The 22,566-nt window shown below is 40.7% G+C and overlaps 1 protein-coding gene across 3 annotated transcripts in view; it reads right to left on the bottom strand.

The window, feature by feature from the left end:
- The window catches only part of GRIA1 (glutamate ionotropic receptor AMPA type subunit 1), a 308,770-nt gene that overhangs the window by 66,042 nt on the left and 220,162 nt on the right, over positions 1–22,566 (bottom strand). The window lies entirely within an intron of this gene.

Raw genomic sequence — 22,566 nt, 5'->3', positions numbered from 1 at the left:
CCTTAGAGGATCTTAGTTCAAAGCCTGGTCAAGAGGCTGTGTGTGTACCTTTTCTGGCCTAGTTGAATATTTTATGCAACTAACTGAGAAAGGTAGAGGGGGAGTTTGACTGATGTAGGATTAGAGAGTCCCTTATTTTTCCCAGGGAAATCCTTATTCATTGGTATGAAGAGACTGAGAAATTAGGAGAACCCAACAGTGTGATTAAATCTTACTCAAGGGAATTGTGTTTTGCACTATTAAGGATAATATTTAGAATGAGACTTTCTCTCCAGGGTAAAGAACCAGAGAAGAATTAAAGTGGTTTTGAATCCAGGGAGATGTCATTAAAATGATTTCTGGGTTCATCCACTCCCAAACACTGATCATATCATAGATCATAGATAAGGCTAGAGTCTGAGCTTGTCTCCTTGATAAACATGAACTATGAATCACCATCACAAAAAGTTCAATCACATCTTGACTATATGCAAAAATCTCTTGCCTCTGCCCAGGTTCTCTGTCCAGCTTCAGTCTATGAATTTTAATTAAAGGTTTTAATTTGCTTATTCCTTCTTTTCTCTTATGGAAATGATTGCAGAGGGGCATAACCTACCAGTGTATACATATGCATTTCTGATAAGAAGACATGGAAATCTGAAGTCAGACTTTCTACAGAAATAATTATATAAATGCGCTTTTATATTATAAGGCATGTTCCAGTTTTCTAAACACAGTGATTTCCACTAGCTCACAGTTCTTAGCACTACTCCATGGCCAATTTCCTATTTTTTCCTTACTTGATTGCATGGCAACCTTTGACATAGGTGTTTATGCCATCCTCTTGGATACACTCCTTTCACTTGGTTTCTAGGACATAACTCTCCTCATTTTTCTCTTTCTTCACTGCTCCTTCACATTCCCTCTCTTATGGTTCTTCATGACCTCTAAATGCTCAAGAATTCAAGACTTGGATGTCTCCTTTTCACTATCTGGATTCATCCCACAAGGTAACCTCATGTACTCCCATGACTTTATATACTGTATATGCATGATTCCCAAAATGTTGAAATCAACACTGGACCTTCCTCCTTACCCCCAGACTCATGAACCTGTTCCAAACTGAACCCTTATTTCTTTCCATTTCATACCTGTTCTTCCACTAATGTTCTCCATCTCAGTAAATGGCATCACTGTTCTTTTAGTTACTGAGAGATTAAAACATTAACTGCTCTCTATTCCTCACACTCCACTTCCAATCCATCAGAAATCCCATTGTTTCTACCTCAAAAATACATTTGGGGTCAGGTCACTTCTAGCCAACTCCATAGTTATCACCATACTCCTAGCCATTATTTCTTTCCTGGGCTAATGCAATAACATCTTGCTTGGTCTCCCCTCTTTAGGTCTATAGTAGCTATTCTCCACAGAGCAGCTTGCAGGGTTTCTTAACCTCAATGATTAACATTTGGGGCCAGATAATTCTTTATGGTGGGAGGATGTACTCTCCATCATAGGGTTTTTAGCAGCATCCCTGGCCTGTATCCATTAGATTCTGGTAGGTACCCTCTTCCATTTTTTCCCATTGAAAATGTCAGTAGACCTTGTCCAATGTCACCCAGTAGACAAAATCATCCCTGGCTTAGAACCACGGAGTTAGAGATCCTTAAAAAATGTAAATGTAAAAATGTAAATCATTTCCCTGCTCTAAACTTCTCAGTGGTGGTTACCAAGGGCTAGGGGGAGAAGGAAATGGAGAATTACTAATTAATTGACATAAACGTTCAGTTAATTAGTATGAACAAGTTCTAGAGATTTACTATATAACATTGTACCTATAGTCAATAATAATATACACTTAAAATTTTGTTAATAGCGTAGCTCTTGTGTTAAATATCCTCATCACAATCAAAATAATAATTTAAAAAAAGATCCAAGTTCCTGACAATAGCCCACAAGACATATGCTATTCCTCTTGCCTGAAATACCCTTCCTGTGCCTTTTTACTTAAGTAATAACTACTTTTTCTTCCAATCCTAGTCTAAATGTAGTTTACTCTACAAAGGTTTCCCTGGTCTTTTCCCTAATTTGGGTTTAGGTCACTCCTCTGTGCATAATGTCCTGCTGTTCCTCTGACACAGTGCACATCACAGTACATTATAATTGCTTGGTTACTGGACTGTGAACCTCTTGAGGGCAAGACTACGCCTTACTTATCACAGTATTCCCCCTTGTGCATAGCATTGGGCCAGAACAGTGCATTTCAGTAACCATGGTAGACTGATTGAAGTTGTGGACTAAGCCTGGCTCTATACATACGGATATGATATCCATCTTGGTTGAGACTAGAAGTAGATACAACTGTAAACCTAAATGCTTTTTTAGGTCTTAGGAATTCTCCTTTTTAATTTGGTAGTTTTACAATTACTCTGGTGAAATCTAGGACAACCTCTGCTCTTAGAGAAATCCTGGATAAGAGAAACCCCTCATTCAACAAATGCTTACTGAGTATGTGCTATGAGCCAGACACTAGACTGGATGCCAGACAACTGCTGGTGGCTAGGAAGTTACATATACAAGAATTGTGCAGTTTACATTCCAGCATGAGCGATGGTCATTTAGTACACAATAAGTTAATACATTACTTAATTGCTGTTGTAAACATCAGGGAAAGTGGGGATGGAGGAGGGCAACATGGAGGTAGAGAGAACTGTAAAACAAAGGTCCTGAACTAGAAAGGCAATGTATCATGCACCTCAGGAACCAAAAGGAGGCTAGTGTGGTGCCAGCATAGAAAGGGGGAGAGAAAAGTACTCTGAATTGAGGTTGGAGAGACAAAGCAGGGACTCTTTGCCTTCTTTCAACCCCACAATCCCAGAAATTATCTCCATTGGCTTCACTTTTAGGCTGTATGCTCCATATTTAATCCTTCTTTAGAAGTGTGAGTTTGCCATTCTCCTCGAACTACTTTTCCTTCCCCCACCATTAAAATCCTATTCATTCTTCATTGTCAAGCTCGGGCCCTTCCATCACCATGAAATACAAGAACTCAAAGAGCCATAACCAATAAGGAGTGAAAAAAGGCCCTGATGTGGTTGGGGAATAGTGAACCGTTCAGCTTAAATGGGACAAAAGATGCCTTTCTAGGGAGTTCAGGTCAGAATATGACAGATCTTGGCATTTCTAAGTGATTTGTAAGGGGGACAGTATAATGGATGATTAAGAACACACACTGTGGAGCTAGTCAGACCTGATTTAAAAACGGGGCTCCCTACTTTATTAGCTGTGTGACCTAGAGAAGTTCCTCACCTCTTTAAATCTCAGTTGTGTTTTCTAAAGCAGGGGTAGTTATACCTACCTCATAGGTGTAGGATTCTTACAGATAAATATAGGGTTGTTAAGGATTTAAATAGATAACACATGCCAAGAACTTACAGCAGTATCATGCACATGGTACATGTTAAGCGAGTTCTATCATTAAAACTATTAACATCATCATCCTTCTCATTCTTCTTTAACTAAATTGTAAATTAATTAAATGAGATAATATGTGTAAATCCAGCACAATGTATGTCTAATGGTAAATTATTCAAGAAATGCAATTTCCTCCTTTTCCCTAATCTTTTTTGTAAACAAGGAATGTGACTTTCATTTCTTTTGTAGGCACTGAGTGAGCCCTCAATAAATGTTTGTTGAATACTGAATAGATATTCTCCCCTGCTACTATCTAGCACTGTGTATATACATTGTTGAGGGTTAATGACAATTACTGGACAATCTTTTCATATTTATTTTTCAAAACTAGAATGGAACTAGGAAAAAATCTGGGTCCAAGCTTATAGAAAATAAAATAAGAAAGACCTTAATAGTTGGGAAAAGATTTAGTATGGCAACTGTTTTTCTTCTTTCATTCAAGTGTTAAGAAAATACCAATGAATTACAGGTTAATGGATCTAATTTAACTCCAATTGCCCCAATTGGAAGGATAACCTAAATGACCAAATGACCAGGAACTGTGGTAATATGAGGGAAACAGAGGTGACCACAGGACCACCAGGTCTCTATTTAATGTTCCACTTGTTAAGGATGAATAGCTTTTCTTGAGTCTTTAAATGTAATTCAAATTGGCTTCCCGATTTCCCTTGAGATATGTCAAAGGGAAATGCCATAAAACATTTGCATTTTCAGATTCTGATGGATCTCATAATACAGGCATCCTCTGAGTTGAGACACTGAAACCCATGAAAGTCAAGACTGATACAACAGACACATAGATCTTTATCAAAGAGTACATTGATTTAAATACCATATTCTCTTGATACAGGTAGATCAGAATATAATTAGACAAAGCTTGATTGTTCATACAGCTTTCCAAGAGAGTCCATTTTTATTATCACTTTACTTTAATTGACATTTACAGAAAATGGTCTCACAAGAGTAAAATAGTGATGATAGCAAATTTAGATTACAGGACCCAGAGAGTCAGGCTAACTCACTGGGAGCTCTCCATGGTCCTGGTGTCTGTAACTCTGTCCACTCCCGTCTACTGACCTGAGTCTAATGTATGGATTCTCCTGGCTTCTGCTTTAGATTATTTACACTCTCTATGGCATACCACAATCAAGACACCCTAGAAATGTTTTCGTTTTCTTCTGGGACTTTAATGACACTGCTGGACTACCATGAGTGGCATATCCAAACATGGAACATTATGAAGTGGCTGCTATACATCAGCCCTTCTGCTGGAAACCGGGATATAAAGATGAGTAAAAATTGGGTTCTGCTCTTAGGGAGCTCACATTTTAGTTGAGGAAAAAAGAGGACTCATGGAATCACAGTGTCTTAAGGATTAAGAGAAATATGCTGCCTACTGCTGTTCTGGCCATTTCTGCCAGATTAAGCATTGCAAAACTGTCAGCCCACCACTCTCCTATTTATTAGGAGATCATATTGATTTATATTAGAGAACAATTGTACCAATTTATATTAGGAAATTATATGGATTTATTCTTTATTTCCCACCTAATATCAGTCCTTTGCCTGTTTTTCAAAACCCTTTATAATTTGATACTACTTTCCCATCTATTTTACTTCCTACATCTTTCCATCATGCTTTCTTTGTAGGCCATGCCTATTCTTATTTTGGTATTTATGCCCATACTGTTAAACATTTTTCATGTCTACCAATATAAAAATGTATTGATAAATTCAAATCATAAGTAATATTTAGACATTTATTTACTTCTTCACTCAGTGTATATTCATCAAGGCTCTGTGGTAGGTGCTAGTGTTATAGTGGTGGGCAAGACAAAGAGGTCCTTACTCTTGGGGAGCTCTGAGTGAGCCTACAACTTGATTACTTAAAATGCAGTCCTTGGACCAGCAGCATTGGCTTCACCTGGCAGTTTATTAGAAATACAAAATCTTAGGGGCGCCTGGGTGGCGCAGTCGGTTGAGCGTCCGACTTCAGCCAGGTCACGATCTCGCGGTCCGTGAGTTCGAGCCCCGCATCAGGCTCTGGGCTGGTGGCTCAGAGCCTGGAGCCTGTTTCCGATTCTGTGTCTCCCTCTCTCTCTGCCCCTCCCCCGTTCATGCTCTGTCTCTCTCTGTCCCAAAAATAAATAAACGTTGAAAAAAAATTAAAAAAAAAAAAAAGAAATACAAAATCTTATGCCCAACCCCAAACCTACTAAATTTGAACCTCACTTTAACAAAATCCTTAGACAGCTTTTATGCACAAAAAATTTCAAAAGAAATGGTCTATACATTAGGTACTTAAAAAGCAACTGTAATAGCATGTAAAGAGTGCTATGATGCTGAAGGGCAGAGATAAGAGAGCTAGCACCCATGTTCAATTATTTAATGGGCATTTCCCCCACTAAATGAAGTAAAAAATAATGGAATGTGTTTATGAGTGTTTAGAGACCACATGTTATTCTCCTTCAGAATATCCAACCTACCTAGCCTAGTTTTGTCCACTGTAAGTGCTCTAACATATACTTTTGCCAACTCTGATAGATTGAATTGTTTATAGAAATATTCAAACAAATCTGAGGGTTTTAGAGGTTTCAGCAAATGATGGAATTGTTCAATTTTTGTCAATACAGTTTTGATTTATTGAATGTGGGGGTTTTGTTTTGTTGCAACAAAAAGGAACACTGTTTATCTTTTTCAAAGTCCTAGCATTTCAGTACAGTTGACTTAAACAAGGGTGGACAATTCACAAGATAAAATAGAACCAAATTTTGAAAAGAAAAATTTTTACTCTGTGGTTCAAGCCTATGGATGAGTTTGCTTTTTCTGTAAATTATTTTTATTTTTATCATGTGTCGAGACCAGGGTGATTCACAACTCAGTCAATACCCCTAGTTTAACTGCCCCAACACATCTATTACTTAGTAATACCCTTAGAATCAATTGGCACAAAACATGCTATCTGAAAAAAACTCTACAATTTTTACTTGTTCATCTCTCTTATGGTGTGCCAATGCAATCCACACCTTTCTTCACACATTGAGTTGAGACTAAAAGTCCATAAAAGCAGCCATATTTTGAATGCACAACAAATTCCTTTTTGTTCCCCATTACCTTCGAACTCATTTGACATGGAATTTTTTCTATTAGGTTAATTTAAATGAAAGATAATTAATCCTCTGCCTTTTTTCTGGCAGCCTCATGCTCCATGTTAGGATGCTAAAGGATGCCTTTTGTACTCACAAGTGTCCTGAGCTTTATCTATCACTTTTAGGTGTTTTGAAACACTGCCCAGAAAAATCACTGACTGGGTTTCAGCTATTGATTTATTCTATAACTTCAAGAGAAACCACAATCCTGATGTTCCAATGGGATCACAGTATGGTATCTCACAGTTAGAAAAACACTGCAGACATGATCTCATATGAGAATCCTTTCTATACCAACCCCTACCCCCAATAGAATTATCCAGCCGTTGTTTTAACACCCATGAAAAACCTTCTCCACGCATCTGGTTACTAGTTATCAAGGCATTATAAAGCTATAGTAATTATATAGGGTGAGGAAGGGCAAGAATAAACAAGTAAATCAACAGAACAGAATCAAGTGTCTAGAAATAGACCTATATGCAACTGGTGACTTTATTTATTTATTTATTTATTTATTTATTTATTAAATGCTTATTTTTGAGAGAAAGACAGAGCATGAGCAGGGGGAGGGGCAGAGAGAGAGAGGGAGACACAGAATCCGAAGCAGTTTCCAGGATCTGAGCTGTCAGCACACAGCCCGAAACGGGCCTCGAACCCATGAACTGTGAGATCATGACCTGAACTGAAGTCAGACACTTAACGGACTGAGCCACCTACTTGCCCCTGACCTGATTTATGAGGAAGGGACATACAGTGGGGGAAAAAAGGATGACCTTCTTAATAAATCATGATGGCTCAATAGGAAATCCATATGCAAAACAACAACAAACCTTGATCCTGTACTCTGCATATATCTATGGAATGCACAAATCTAAATGTGAAAGGTAAAATTTCAGGAGAAATTATAGAAGAATATCTTCATGGTTTTGAGGTAGCCAAAGACTTCTTAAAAGAACACACAAATAGTACTAGCCATAAAGGAAAAACTTGTGAAACTGACTACATTAAAACTATCTCTGTTCATCATACAACACTGTCAAGATAGTGCAAAGACAAGCCACAGAACAGAAGATATTGATAACGGACATCTCATAATATGTGTCACCAAAAATATTTAAGAATGCTTTATAATATAACAACAATAAGAAAAAACCACCTAACAGGAAAATTTTTTCGAAGGCACTTCATAAAAGACGCGATACAAATGGCTAATAAATATGAAAAAGCTATGAGTCATCAGGCAAATGCAAATTAAAACCATAATGTGATATTATGACACCACTTACTAAAATGCAAAAGGTAGATATGAAGCAACTAGAACACATATGTTGTTTATGAGGATGTAAATTTGCTTTTAGAAAATAGTAGGCAAAAACATTTTGGCACAATCTGTGACAGGGGTATATACCCAATGGAAATTCTGTGTGTTCATCAAAAGACTTTTACAAGAAAGAGCAGGATTATTTATAATGGCTTCATGCTGGGAACAACCAAAACGTTTATCTGCAAAGACAGTCACACTTATGGATTTATTTATGGATAAATTATGATGTCTCTACATGACAAGATACTATACAACAATGAGGATGGGGGGCTGCATCTAAGTGTGACGACACGGATGGATCTCACAACATAATACTGAGCAAAAAGAGCCGGACACAAAAAAGTAGATATTGTATGGTTCTACTTATGAGACTCAAAATAGCTCAATCAGTAAAATTAATCTATGATGTCAAAAGTCAGGATAGTGATGACTCTTCTATGGGGAAGGAAGAAAAAAGAGGTACTTGAGATTCTGGTAGTGTTCTATTTTTTAATTTTCGTTCTGATCACACAGGTGTTTTCACTTTATGAAAATTAATTGACCTATGTATTTATGATTTGTGCACTTATTTATTTGTGTGTTATACCTCAGTAAAATTTTAAATTTTTTTTTTTCAACGTTTATTTATTTTTGGGACAGAGAGAGACAGAGCATGAACGGGGGAGGGGCAGAGAGAGAGAGGGAGACACAGAATCGGAAACAGGCTCCAGGCTCTGAGCCATCAGCCCAGAGCCCCACGCGGGGCTCGAACTCACGGACCGCGAGATCGTGACCTGGCTGAAGTCGGACGCCCAACCGACTGTGCCACCCAGGCGCCCCGAAATTTTAAAAAGTAAATTGTGTGTCAAAGGGGGAAGATAAGAGGAAAATAGTAACTCTAATTAAAATCTTCCTGTGTTGGGGCGCCTGGGTGGCGCAGTCGGTTAAGCGTCCGACTTCAGCCAGGTCACGATCTCACGGTCCATGAGTTCGAGCCCCGCGTCAGGCTCTGGGCTGATGGCTCGAAGCCTGGAACCTGTTTCCGATTCTGTGTCTCCCTCTCTCTCTGCCCCTCCCCTGTTCATGCTCTGTCTCTCTCTGTCCCAAAAATAAATAAAAACGTTGAAAAAAAATTAAAAAAAAAAATCTTCCTGTGCTCAGCATTTCAAATCAAATTTAAGAGGGAAAAATCCATTGACTAAAAAAGAGGTTGAGGTTAAAAAAAAAAACTATGAATCTTCTTTGTATTAGTATAAAAATACTCCTTTTCTTCTTTGAGTTCTGATATAGGAGATATAATGAAATTTAGGAGCTATTGGCTTTGTAAGGAAACCTGGTAGATTTGCTTCTGATTTAATGATGTGTCTGCCTTTTCTCCCTTTCCAGCCAGATGGGTAGATGAGGACTGAGCTTCTACCAACATTCATCTCTCCCTTTTGGGTCATCCTTGGATGGCACTTGGGTCCCAAGATACACCCGGGCTTGGTAAGTTCTCTGTTCTTTATGTGTTAGTCACATCTTCCCAGTTTGACTATAAGCATCATTGAAGCAAAGATCAGGCATTTCTTATTTCTGTGTATTTTTCATGGAACTAAGAAGAGAACTGGTCACAAGCGCTCAGTAAACACTTTACATTGTAAAAGCAGATCATTCAGACTGTAAAACTGAGGCATGAGAAGGAAAGTGACTGGCCCAAGGTTACTTGGCCACAGTTATGCCTTCTGACTCCTGTCCTTAGCCAGCTAGGCTCCCTACACAGCTTTGTTGAAAAATAAACCATGCCCCTTTTGTTCTGTTTGCCTCAGCTTTACTTCTCAGTGCAGGGATGAAAAGGCACACCATCTCAATTTTGCTATCTCTGTTCTGCTTTGCTGATTCACTGAGCAAATATTGCCTAAATGTGGTGCCTTTGGCTGCGAGGAGCAGGAACAATATATATAGTGTCAAAAAAGCAAAGGCAGTGACCTGGCTCATTTCAGTGTTCAGATCTGCAAAATAAGAACACACTAAGCTCTGTGTTCCTCCTGTCCCTTTTCATTTGCCTCTAGGGATTATGATGAAGTTAAAGGCCCTACATATCCTGAAAGGTGTTGAAATTTAAACATCAGTCATTTGAAAAATTGTTTATTGTTAGGGTCACTTGATTTATTTTCAACACAATTGCTTCATTGAAGTCTGGATTATAAAATGCTCCGTGTTAATTTAACCCATTTTGCAAACTCTTTCAACCTTGGTTTTCCAAAGTATAAAATGAGATGATTAGGTAAGAAACTACCTGACATTTAAGGCTCTATTCTGTAGATTCATTAGGGACCTAATCTATAGATTCATTAGCTTAAATAATTACTAGCATCTATTATGGATACAAAATATTAATAAGCACTGACTACACATTAATAAGCACTGACTATAAATGTCACATATGTGTCTATATCTCTACTCTGGGAAAGAGAGGCAGGGATGGAGAGGTTAAGGTGAAAGGAGAAGAGGAGAGGAAGGGGGAGAATGAATGAATGAATGCATGACTTTTATAGATTACATGTCAGCTACCACACTAAGTACTTTAAAAACTTATTTAATCTTTACGATGATTCCAAAAAGGATTATTTTCACTTTATACACAAGGTAGCACAGATTGTGTTTTCCAAATATAGCGACAACAATCTGTCTTATTCCACATGTTCCTCTTACAATGTGATTTTGACACTTGTCCTACTGAAGATTCCTTCCCTTTTGATATGCCTGGACTCGTGGCTGTGACAGAAGTCACACTATGTGACTTCTCAGGGTGCGTCATGAAAGGTGATACAGCTTCTGCCCACCTTCTCTTTGGTCCCTTGTCCTTGGAACTGACCATTACGCTGTAAGGAAGCCCAAGCAAAGCATGGAGAGGGCACCTGTAGGTATTTAGGACAACAGCTTCAAAATCTCCTAACCCATGCATTCCATGAACATAATAAAACAGCTGTAGTTGTATGCCACAAGTTTAGACTCATGTTATATAGCAATAGTAACAGAGACTCTGAGGTGCAAAGCTAGTTGCTAAGGGTCACACAGAAAATTAAAAGGAAGAAATAAGCCCAGGTCTAACTCCAGAGCTCATGCCCTTAATTACTCTGTTGAAAAAGTCCTGCATATTTATAAGTCCTGCATAACCAGTGTCTGTCACTCTGGGAAATAGAGAAAACCACTGTAATGCTGACCATGAAGAAACAAAATCAGATGCCCAGGAGGTAAGGAGAGGACTGGTAGACAAAGTCGTTTGGCAGGGACACGTCACTGCCCAGGAGATGAGTTTTGCCAGGGAGGCAGATGGGAGTTCAGATCTAGTTCGTGTCTATGCTTTAAGAGAGAAATAACCCTGGGATAGGAGGAGTGAGACTGCCATATCCTCCAGTCATAACACTGTAACTGGAAGCCTTCCTCCTTCTTCTGTGAGTAGCGTCTGAACTTCCCTCTGCTAGTGCTGGGCCAGATAAGGAGATGCATGCAGTGAGTCCCAGAAACCTTTCAGCAGAGAATAAATGATTGGTGGGAGGCCAGAGATAAAGTGGAAGAGAAGTGATGTGATTAACACAAAAGGATGGAAAGAAAATTAAGATTTTTTAAACCCTGGCCTATGCTAGGTATTAGGCAACATGATTTGGTTTTTGTTTGTTCATGTATTCTTGTAAGAATCCTGTGATATAGGCGTTGATAACCCCATGTTGAAAGGAAACTGAGGCTTGGCAGTTAAGTTACTGACTCACGTCTTACAGCTAGTAACTGGTGGACTAGGATTCAAACCCAGGTGTCTCTGAATACTGGGATACGTTGTCCTTCTTTGCTTGAGCTTCCCCCATTGCCCAATTGCCTTACCTGGAGTTCCTTCTAGACATGTAACTCTATCCTTTGGGAGCAGCCCAAGTCTCTCCTTTTTCACTAAGCCAGCCCAGATCACTCTAGTCCTCAGTGATATTTCTTTCTTTTTTTTTCCTACCTATTGACTACCAATCTTGCACTTGGGAATTATCCAAATACATATTTTGCTTTATTATCCATTTTTTTTCCCTTGTGTATCTTGGTTCTTCTACTGACTTGTAAAGTCAGAGGTCTGAACTCCTGTTTCTTGCTTCTTTCCATCTGCCATAATGCTTAGCATTGTGCCTAAGGCAAGGTTTAGGCCCAAGATGGTGCTCAGTTAAAACATTTGATGGATTAATCCTCCCTGATGTCTACAGAAATATATACACATAGTAACCAGAAATAAAACAAAATAAACTCCCTCTCCAATCTCTCTCCCCATCCCCAAAATGGGTATCTACACAGAGAACAGGACATAAAAGAGAAAATGAATATTAGCTGGGTGCCTAGCCAGACTTCCCACAGATAAGGAAGGCATCTTTCTGCCTGAAAGCTCCTTCTGTGCTGCTCAGGAGATAAATAACTGGCAGCAGCACTGGCAGGGACTCCCTGAGTGCCCAGCCAGGATCCTCTGAATTCTAGATATTAGACCTGGCTGACATTGTTCCATCCATGACAGACCAAGCCTTAACACCAATCAATAAAGGTGCTCCATGGAGAGCTGGGAATTTCTTCCTGATGGCCACTGAAGAATTATCCCAAACTTGCCCACCTCAGACTCTTTTCTTGGGTGCTACTCCAATGGCTTTACAGAGGTTATAGGTCCCCCAAAGTCACAGTATTGAGTTTATCATTAAACTTTGAGAGCTCTCTGCCTGTATTCACGAATTCCCCCGCCAGAGATTTCCCTCTTCATTTCTCTTTGCTTTTGTAGAATATCTTATCTCATCTTTCAAGGCACAGCCCACTGCTTCCCAGAGGCCTCTCTTTACCACAGCCCACACTAATTTTTCCTTCCTCAGAAATAAATTTAGCGCCAAATCCACAGGCCTCAGAGTTTAGCCCTCAGTTACACATTCCCCTAGTTCCCTGTGTTCCAGAGAGACAGCCTGGTGTAGTGAAAAGGACCTGTAATTTGGGACCAGTGGAATCACAGCAACCCATTATTTCCCCGCTACGCAACCCTGAAGATCTTCACAAAGTAGGATAGACATCCTTGTTCTTCTACCTTAATAGCTGCATTGGGTTCCCCTGGCTGATGAACCATCACTTCTATCAGCAGGCTTCTACTGGTGGACTGTAGGCAACTTCTGGATGTTTAAAAACAGTGAGGGGGAACATCCTTATGGATACATCTTGTCATATTTGCACAACCATTTCTGTAGGATAAATGTGTGCACCCTAGATGTTTCTTCCCCCCGCCACTAACAATTTTAACAATTGTTAAAATTGTTAACAATTTTAAGGCCATCCTTTTTGCCTCTTCTCCCTCTACCTCATTCCCACCTAAAGAGCTGTAGTTAAAGAGATCACATGCCCTTTCCAGCCTTTGGCTGTGACTATGAAGCCTACCCTATGCCACGGTCACCTCCCACCTGAGGCCAAGAGGTTGGCCTCTCTGAGGTAGCACTACCTGTATCTTTGCTTTTGTCTCTATTTCAATTGTCTCTCACTCAGCTGGCCACACTGCACTCCCTCTTGGTGGGGACAGAGTGCACTCTTGGGAATTCACCTCTCCTTCCTCGGTAGATGGCTTGTAAAGACACAGAAACTGTAAAGAATAATAATGGAATGAAAACCCAGGGCAAAAAAAGGTCCATTAAAAAAATCAGAGTTAGGGAGCCCACAGAAGAAAATGGGTACCTTTCTTTTGTTATTTTTCATGAATTCTAATAATCTACAGGGAGCCCTCAGGGACCTTTAGAAGATGTCTGGTTTTAGAAGACTGAAATTTGTCAAGGATAAAACATGGGTATTGAGATTGGACAAACACAGATTCCAATCCCATTTCTGCTGTATAAATGTAGACAAGAGAGTTAATCACTCTGAGCCACAGTTTTCTCATCTATAGAATGGTGTTGATGTACCGAGGTAGAGGTTGTCATGATGATAAGTAATGTGATCTAACACCAGAGTGCCTGACACATAGTAGTTTCAACAAATGAAAACAATCATTACTACTGTTTTTCCAGCCAAGAGATAGAAATGGGGTAACTGGCAATATTAGGATAACAGGAAACATTGCTTTCTAGGTCTATTCACCTTCCTTTTCTCTAATTCTACCTGCTTTATCTCTAAGTCCCTTCACAGACGAGGACTGAGTTTCTCCATATGGCACAGGTAGTTAGTGATGACCAGAAATTCTCTCCATTGGACTGCTTTCTCTCCATTAAATGAAACAAATGACATCCTTAGACAGTGACGTATTACTTCAACAAGAGTGTGTTTGAATACACAACACCTGGTGTCAGGTTTTAGATGAGCTGAAGAGATCAGTTTGCCAGTCTATGTCTCAGTGAGGAATAGACATGGTAACTATAGTGCAGGGCTGAAGGTGAAGGACACTCTCAGAGACATGCAGGGACAGTTGTGATGGCACCAGCAACATCAACAGCTCTTACCGTCTCTGGGTCAGCCCTGTACAAAAGGAGGAGCTTTCCAGGTACTATGTAATTTTATACTCAAAATACACATTCAGTATTTCTTCTTAACCCCATTTTCCAGAAGAAGAAACTGACGTGCAGGGAAGCAATCTTCCCATGCTTGCATGGCTGCTAGGATTCACTTGCAGCAACCCTATTCCAGAGTTTAGGCATAACCATTATTATGAGGCACAGCTTCAGAGGAGTAATCAGGGCTGGGAAGACAGTATTTGTGAAGGGGGAAGAGTTGAACCAGGAAAGATGGGGACAGTCACTCCAAGTGGAAGGGATGACCAGGGCAGACAAGGGCTGGGGAATCAAAATGAAGCACAACTTGGTTTGGCCAAAGCCTTGGCTGAACCTGGGAATCGAAGGGAGACACACCTTAGATGGGAGGCTGGGGACATACTAGGGACCATCTTGTTTCCATTTTGAAGAAGGAGAAGTGAGACAGACAGAGGCGGTGACTCCCCGGTGGGCTAACAGCAGGCTGAGACTGCGCTTCCTACTAAGCTCCTTTACCCCCTCCTCCAGTCCTGTGGGCCTGCCCCTTGTGACAACAGCTGCATTCTGCTTCCAGCAAGTACTGTGCTTCCTTATTTTAAGGCCCTCCTAAGCCACTGGAGACACACCAGGACTGTTGTCACCTAGGTGTGCCATTTCTGTTAGTCTGCTTGACACCATTTACCTTCTGCTTGGTACCTTGGGCTTAATTCACCTACTATCTTCCTTGAACATAGCTAGGGCAAAAGTATTCATTTGCCACAGATGGATGGTGTACCTAACTCACATTCAAAACCGCCAGACTCCTCATAGGAGTACGAGCATACATTCCCCATCATTTCAATTCATAATGCTTTTACTTTTCCCTATGTAGAATTCGTACTTCTTTCCAATGAACAGTTGGGTCTTCTGGTCCTGGATGCTGCATGTGCAGAGAAAGTTTAAAAGGAAACAGGAAGTTTTCTCTAGGAAAATGTGGAACATAGGAAGATATTGTCATGGGCAGGCCTTTTTAGTTAACAAGACATAGGGACCATCTCTCTTCTAGTGCAGCCCCCATCCATGGCCTGGATTTTCTAAGGCATGTGAAAGGTGAGAAAAACATAGCAATCACATTTTATACTTGGAACCAAAAATGAAGGAGGAATAGGGAAAATTCCTTTAAAAAGTACATAAATGTAATATTTCAAGTGTGTCTAAATTCATTAAAAACACAGTGGTACATTATACTCCTTGCCATTCTTCCAGGGGTCTCCAACTGGTGGCCTACAAGCTGGATCTTGGCATGTTTTGTTTCATTTGTATGGTGTTCCCAGGGCAGTGACTGTCTAGAACCGAGTGGGAATGGCCTTCTCCAGCTGACTTATGCATGTCCCAGTTCACCACAGTCCACAGATGGCCTCCATTCTTGTGTTTCTGAGCTTACACTCACAATTTATGCAACCTTGCCTAAGTCCTTCCCCTCCTTGTATACCAGAATCTTCACCTATCAAATGGGGATGGGGGTGTTGATGACATTTTACAGGTGTTTTGTTTATTGCTTGCCTCCTCCCACTAAACAGTAAGCTCTTAGGAGGGCAGGGAGTTTTGTCTGCTTTATTCAGTGATATCTCCTATCGCACTTTGAACCAAATCTGTTGCATAATAGGTGCTAAATAAACATTTCCATGAGTGAATAAATGGCCCTAACCATCTATTTCAGCTTAGTGAAACACTTTCTGAGAATTTGCATATTGTGATTTTGGAAGAAAAAAAATTAATCTCCCTTCAGTTAAACTGTTCAAACCTTGGACTTTCAGAGCACAAGAGAGAGAGAGAGAGAGAGAGAGAGAGAGAGAGCATAATTTGACTTCCCTCTTACTGATGGCCACAATTGCTGGCTGAGATGCAGAAAATGATGCTTTTCATTTGTGTATCCAGTGAAGCCTTTATCCTCCTGTCACTGCATTCATTTTAATACTTCCATGTGGCTTTTGGAGCTTCTGAAAGTTCTACTCTTGTGTTTCTCAATGGTCTGTGAAACTGCGGGGCACTGGAGCCTGGCTCTGGGTCTAGCCACCAGGTAGCAGAGGATTAAAGTTGAAAGGGAAGGAGGCACTGAGCTGAAGTTCCCCAGGGATGGGGCCACCCCCAGACAGTCCCTGCGCATATCACACCTGCTACATTTGCAGAATCCCCTCACCTGGGTCAATGGAGAGGGACAGGTGATTCTGATGCAGGTGGTCCCAGCAGAAACCCCCAAGCCTAGTCCCAAGGCACAAAGCATCTGTCACACATTTCTTGCATCATAACTGTCTACACGCCCTTGTGATATTCTTCCTTGCAGCAATGAATCTGTGTCCTACAAGAGGCTTATGTTTTCTAAAAGCGAAATATTCTATAATTTCAGGTGGCTTCCATCAACTTCACCGCGTTTCTACTCTCAGCATCCCTTCCTTCCTCCTGCAACACTTAAATGACACAAGATGAGCAAGAGAAGGAGATTTGCATGACTGCCTCTGGGAGGGGAGGTGGGGAAACAGGAGGTGCACGGGGTAGATTTCTCATCACTTCTCAGTGTCATGGCATATTGGTTGCTATGGAACTTTTGTATGAATGCAAAGGTCAGACTGTCGTTGGTTTTTAGTTTGGGATCTGCTCATTGGTTATCCTGTTCCCATGGTGAATCAGTTGCTTGGCCCGACAAGTAGATTAGCTGGGGTGGAGGTGTGTGTGGTATAAGGTTCATGGAGATCTCCAAAGTGTCATCACTCTTCCACTTGAGACTTCTCACTGAGACTAATTATCTTCACTAGGTGGAGATAATTATCATACATTCTGATACATTTTAAGATCAGGAATAAAAGAGTTTTGAAAGCCGCAGTCATAATTTCCCATTTTCTTCTATTCTTCTAGGACCTTCTAAACCTCTCTTGTTCTGCTTACTAAGGTCATATGAACCCAGAAAAGTACTGACTCCATGGACAAGCCAATAAGTAAGTTGGGGCTGTGGGAATAAAGAGCTGAAGAGGCTCCTTCTTAGCTCACTTGCAGGCAATAAATAGAACCTTGGGTTGAGACTGCCTGGTAAGCAGCACTGGATTGGGCATCAACAGGCCCAAGGGATTGTCTTGGTCACCTCAGAGGAAATCCCTTTCACCTCTTAGGCCTCAGTTTCCTTGTGCATAACATGAGATGGATAAACCAGATCATCCTAATGATCCTGCCCAAAGCTAAAGGTCTTTGGAACTGTGGTTCCATGTTTTCCAAATGCTCCCTACCTCTTGGGTCCACCTTGGACTCTTCCCTTTCCTCACTCTTATATATCCAGTCCATCAGCAAGTGCTGTCAGTTCGAGTTTCAAAGTATCCCACAAATCCATCTCCTTGACCATCATGATTTCCATCACTGTAATTTCCTCTGGACAGCCATAAGATCCTCTTGCTTGGTTTCTCTGCTTCCACTCTTGACTATTCTCTGCCCAATTCATTTTCCTCATAGCTCCCTGGAGTGGTATTTTAGCATGTAAATCAATCCTTGCCTTGCTTAAAACTCTCCAATGTCTTCTCAATGTATTGAAAGTAAAACTCCAAAACTATACTACAGTCCAGGGTCCTGCATAATCTGGACTCTGCCTACTTCTCTAATGTTATCTCAAACCCCTGTTCTCATTCACTGGGTACTCTTTCCATCTTTGAAAGCATTAAGCTCTTTTCCATCTCAGACCCTTGCACATGGCTAGTATGTTTCTCAGTTCAATGTAAGCCTACCTCTTTTTCACCTATCAACTCCTCAGAGAAACTTTCTCAGAACTCCTTAAGTAAGTCCCCTGTAATTCTACTTCCCTTATTATCTATTGCTATAGCAGAGTCATTTTATTCATAGCACATCACAATTTATACATTCACAATTGCCTGTTTAATGTCGGTCTTACAGCACTATTCTTGCCAGATCCTTGAAGCAAACACTCCAGCCCCCATGCTGCTCATTGATATATATTGTCATATCCTCAGCCCACTGCAGCATGCCATGCATGGCCAATAAATGAATGACACTGGTCACAAATAGGGGGAAAAGGGTACAGAAAAGAAGACTGAGGGAACTAAACATAAATTTTGCTGTTTTGACAGTTTTGTCCCTCCTTTAATATATCTCTTCTCAAAATGTTCCTCTCCATGGGAAAATGAATCTAAAGATCTCTTAAAAATAGGTCGTTGGACACAAGAAGCAGGCCTATGAAGTCAATTCATGGATAGCATTTTAATCTCACCATCGGCCTAATGAAAAAAATTGTAATGTGTGATCACAGCTAAACTGAATTGTAACTCTGAATATTAAAATGGCTTGCACAAAACCAATTTCACATATAAATATGTTAAAGGGAGATGGGAAAAGTCTTTAAAGAATTTCAAGAGGATTTACTGACATATGTCATTGAATGTGTTAATTACAGATGATTTATTCATGATATAAGTGCAGAAAAACATTGACTTCAGGCACTGTGGCCAGTGCTGCTGGTGACCCACCCCAACATCTATCCCCATATGTTCCCCTCTAGAGGCTAGAATACCTAAATTCTTGCTCTACTGGCCTTGCTTGCCACTAGGAAGGAAGGGCCACTGTTCTCACTAATAAGACAGAAGCAGATATCAGCTGCTGGGGTAGGGAGTATTCCATTAAGCTTTTGTTTTTCTGATCCAAAGAGACAGAAATGGCAACACTCCTTCCCTTTCTTGTTGTTTGAACATGGACGCAATATCTTGGTGTAGCCATCTTGTGAATATGAGAAAATGTCAAGAAAGTCACAAAACAGTAGATCCTGATTTCACTGAACCATGAACCACTGACTAGTTCTGCTTTTCTTTTTTTTTTTTTTTAATTTTTTTTTTTTTTCAACGTTTATTTATTTTTGGGACAGAGAGAGACAGAGCATGAACGGGGGAGGGGCAGAGAGAGGGAGACACAGAATCGGAAACAGGCTCCAGGCTCTGAGCCATCAGCCCAGAGCCTGACGCGGGGCTCGAACTCACAGACCGCGAGATCGTGACCTGGCTGAAGTCGGGCGCTTAACCGACTGCGCCACCCAGGCGCCCCTAGTTCTGCTTTTCTAATAATGTAAGAAAGATAACTATCTGTTCATATTGCTGTGGTCAGATTATTGTGTTAATTGCAGGCAACCACATTTAGCTACATTTTGTTGGCTTTTGGGTGACAGACATTAACATGAACTTTGAAGAGATTAAAAGAGATAAAGCTACTTGTGTATGAATGTACATACATGTAATTCAGATGGCACTTGGTTTCCCAAATTCTAAATTAGTGAGGATTTACGATATTTTCTTTAAGTAAACAGCAAGAGTAACTAATTGAAGCTCGTTTGAAAGGATGTTTGATGCAAACAAGCCCCTTAAAGTTCTTCCCACCACAGCACCCAGAGTGTCTCTGACACAGTACTTTGCATGTCAGAGGCTCATGACACGTATGACTTCATCAGGGAATACATAGACAGCAACAATAAAAGCTTCTGTTGATGTTTGCAGCTGCTTGCTTGGTCTCTGGCTCTGATCACTCACTGTCTAAGTGTCCTTGTCTTTTTTGTATGGCCCAAGTGAGATGAAGTACATGCCTTTTCTTTTTAGCGTGTATTTCCAGGACACACTGTAGTGTATACTCTGACTCTCAGGGTTTCTACAGGCCTCTAAGCTCTGGGAATGGCCAGGGTGGGCCTGATAAGGAAAAGTCACCTCAAGTAGATATTACTTCTTATTCTGGAATGTTTACTCTTTTGTCTGTAAGACTCTTTAATCCAAAATGACAAATCCTTCCTCCCAGTTCCTGTGAGAAGAAGTCTCAGGAATCCTGGTGTTGCTGGTCTCTGGGATCAACCACTGGCTGTTTCTGCTTTGTCCCTGGACTTCGCAAGAAGGGAGAAGTCCAGTGGCTTTCACATCAGTGTGAGCACCCTTTCTTCCAGTGAAGTTTAGTAGAAGCCCAATATATAAAATCAGTAAAATAATAAAAAATGGCCCTTGTCTTATAGTGCTTCCTGGATATTATATTATGGGTCCTACATATATCAATCTATTTTAAACCTCATAACAATACTTAAGGTGGTAACAGTTCCATTTTACCAGTGGGGGGTAAAAAAAAAAAACAGGCATAGAGTGGAGGTGTTCTATCAAAGATTGGGAGGAAGGAGGCTGGGATGGGTCCTTCATAGTCTCCTTTTCACCTCAGTGTCGGTTCCTAAGATACTCTAGTGGAACCCTTAGAAGACCTGGAGACAGTGTTTGAAAATCCTTTTGCAGCCCGAGGTCACAAACGCAAATACTCTCCCAGGGGCCAGCTGAGTAACAAAGGAATGAAGGTGGTTACCTGGGGGCTGCAGTGCGGTGGAGTGTGCAAGGATCAGCTAAGGGGGTGGCTGCCACTCAGCTTTGCACAACCATTACCAAATTCTGTGCGGATCAAACACAAACATGCCTCCCAGAGGACTTAGCTTTTGTGGGCCACCAATTTGAGACAATCGGAGAATGGGTGGAGGCTCTGAAAACGTATCCTGAGGTCAGACCACTTGGGTGCCATTAGAAGATGAGATGCCCACTGATGAAGGAAATAATGGAGAAAAACAAGCCCATGGGTCTTTTTGGGCATATGCATATTGTGATGGCCCTATGTTATACTGACTAGCTAAGAGTCATTTCTTCCCACTGTTTATCTACTGGCCTGATTTATTTTTAAGCAAGTCCTTCCCCTACTTGGTTCTGTCTACTCTTCACCATGTGTTTGCCAGTATTGGCCAAGCATCCAGTCTCACACCTCTTCTCCCACGCACCCCACCCCCCAACTGTCTTCTTATTTAAAGAAAAACAAGATTATAATGGTGAACAATGAGACTACCTAAATTATACAGCAGCCAAAATGAGTCCTGAGGGAAGATCCTTAGGAAGATTTTATTCCTTTGCTACTCAGGAATATTGGTTCTCATTGACACTCAAATGCAAAACAGACAGGTGGCTAAGATGCCTCCAGCACTTGCCTATAAGGCCTTAATATTTATGTAACTTGCCCCCAGAAGGTGACAATGTGTGCAAATCTATTTATGACAGCCAAGTTCTAAGTCATGCCTCCCCACATGCTTTAGAAACTTGGTAGTCTACAAGGGACTGCCTAATGGAAAAGGAGTTCATAGACACTGAACAACTGTAAAAGGAAAGGGAAATACAGTCAGTGCTTGTATATCAGATAAACTGGAGGGGATCTGTCACATGAACATTCCAGAATGTAGTTGAAAGAACATCATACACAAAGACAGGAGGTCAATAAATGTGAGGACTGGGCTAGATTGGGAGTTTTCAAGTTTCTTTTATGCCCCCGCTGCCTTTCCATCCTTCCTCCTTTTTTCCTTTCTTGGCTTAGGAATCATTTTTTTGAAAAAACAATAATATTTGCAGTCTAATGTATAAAACAGACAAAGTGGACCTACTGTGGTTCCATGTGGAGGCTGCGGCCTCACTGATTTGGGCACCCTAGCACTCTCAATGCACTATCTGAGGCACCTCTGAGAAATCCCATGTTCGAACTACAAGAAACAAATTTACATCACCATTAGAACTAGATTATTTCCAAGGTCTGTTCAGAACTAAGAAAAAGAGAACCCTTTTCTCTTAAAAATGAAGAAACCTAGGTCTGCTAGGTCAGGTGACCTACTCAGGGCCATACCTAGCATGCTATAGCCGGTACTAGAACCCACTCATAGTTCAGTGCTCTCCTCCCATCATTTAGAAAGTCGCATAGGATGGTGGTCTGAATCTCAACTCACCTAGCTACAAGCTCTGTAACCTTGGCAAGATATTCAACATTTGTGTGGTTCCTCATTTATGAAAGAAGATATAACAAGAGTCCCACCTTATGCTTCTGTGAGGAATCAGTGAGATAATGGATGTATGGGACTCAAACCCTTGCTTAGCATATAGTAGGTGCTTACTAAGTGTTAGCTGTACCATACTCTCCTCCATCCCTTCTCTGTTCCTTGCAGCTACAGAACATCAGACTTGTGATTATCCCTATTAATCTTGATGGAGCACATCAACCAGATAGCAGACAGAGCTGGCTCAGACACAGGATGCATCCAGCCGATGGACAGCATGCACTGGACAGTTGGCTGTAAAGCATAGCTGAAAAGCTGAATACA

Source organism: Puma concolor, chromosome A1 (genome assembly GCF_028749965.1).
Source record: "Puma concolor isolate L17-30 chromosome A1, mPumCon1.1.hap2, whole genome shotgun sequence".
NCBI classification, from domain to species: domain Eukaryota; kingdom Metazoa; phylum Chordata; class Mammalia; order Carnivora; family Felidae; genus Puma; species Puma concolor.
Note: the sequence above shows the minus strand (reverse complement) of the source record. Positions and strands in the feature narration are given on the sequence as shown.